General features: G+C 41.0%; 1 pseudogene; it reads right to left on the bottom strand.

Annotated features, from left to right (window-relative positions):
* Positions 1-1,084: 1,084 nt before the first annotated feature.
* Positions 1,085-1,425, bottom strand: LOC147584042 (transmembrane protein 14C pseudogene; annotated as a pseudogene).
* Positions 1,426-1,633: the final 208 nt, after the last annotated feature.

Genomic DNA, 1,633 nt, shown 5'->3' with positions numbered 1-1,633 from the left:
GAAAATAACTGATGTTTAATTATACATATAGACAGGACTGTGTGTGTATATATAACAAGATTTATATTCTCTATGGAAGAATGAATTATACCAAGTGATTACAAAAAATTCTTACAAATGAGAAAATGGTATCCATAAATCCTATGAGAAAAGGGCATTTGTAATTTTTTTATTTAAAAATATTTTTTAAAAATGTTTATTTATTGTTGAAGGAGACAGACAGAGTGTGAGCAGGGAGGGGCAGAGAGAGAGGGAGACACAGAATCTGAAACAGGCTCTCAGCTCTGAGCTGTCAGCACTGAGTCCAACGTGGGGTTCAAACTCATGAGCTGTGAGATCATAACCTGATCAGACACTTAACCAACTGAGCCACACAGGTGTCCCAAAGGGCATTTTTTTTATTATTTAAAGTAAACTTTATTTTCATTGATATATCATTTGACATAATTTAAAAGTAGGTCTGTGCTCTAACATGAGCCAAAGAACAGAATCCTAAATTTCAGAAAAGACTTTTTTCACACTGTTCTGAGTAGGACATGGAGGTTCAGGGCCCCCAAACATTTTACCCCCTGAGAGTTTATCTACAGATACAGAAGTAAGAGATAACATCAACATATAAATATCAAATTGTATGAGATTATAATAGTAAGTTCTTGACTTTATACCACCTACTTCTTTAAGGTTGTAATGATAATAACTGATTTCTCTTCTGGGAAGTTTAATGTTTTGTTTAAAATTTTTTTTAAGTTTATTAATTTTTGAAGGAGAGAGAGATGCAGCGTGAGCAGGGGAGGGGCAGAGAGAGAGAGGGAGACACAGAATCAGAAGCAGGCTCCAGGCTCTGGGCTGTCAGCACAGAGCCTGATGCGGGGCTTGAACTCACAAACTGAGATCATGACCCGAGCCGAAGTCGGACGCCCAACCGACTGAGCCACCCAGGTTCCCCAATTGTTTTGTTTTGTATTGTTTTGTTTTGTTTTAAGTAAAATGTCAGAATATGTGAAAATGCTGCTTATTTCTCTTAATGCACTAAAAATACTGGAAGTTTTTAAATTCTTCAGGAGTCCAAGCTGGGACATGACTACTACTCATAGGGTCTTATGAACACACTAATTCCAAATTTGGTGACCACCAGTAGCAAACTGGCAGCCATGATCGAGCCCCAGGCATACATTTTCCAGAGTGGTGGAATCTCATTCCCATAATGCCAGTTCCAGATCTAGGTAGGGAAAACTACACGTTTCCTGGTTTCTGAGACAGCTGATAAGCACCCAGGCCTGCTAAATCACCGCAAAGAAGCCCAGCGGCCAGTGATGGGACACTACCTGCTTTTGCATAGCCAATGATCCCACCAGAAGCAACCAGTGCGGCTTAGCCAAAGCCAATCCAATCTAAAGACACTAGTTGCTTTAAGTCCGTCTGCATTGTTTTCTTTCTCCATTCCCGGACAGAAAGGTACACTAGGCCTGCACCGAACCGCTTTCCCCAGGGTCGACTCTGGTACTCAAGAGTGCACAAACCAGGAGGCGGGGTCTTGGTCCCCCAGAAGCTGAGGTACGCCCTGTATCCCAAGGGCAAGACACCGGCATGGTTTTTGAACAAGCATTTCACACCAAGAAAATATATCAAAATT

The sequence above is a fragment of the Puma concolor genome, chromosome A1, assembly GCF_028749965.1.
Source record: "Puma concolor isolate L17-30 chromosome A1, mPumCon1.1.hap2, whole genome shotgun sequence".
Classification (NCBI taxonomy): Eukaryota; Metazoa; Chordata; class Mammalia; order Carnivora; family Felidae; genus Puma; species Puma concolor.
The sequence above is the reverse complement of the archived record's forward strand: the minus strand, read 5'-3'. Positions and strand labels throughout refer to the sequence as shown.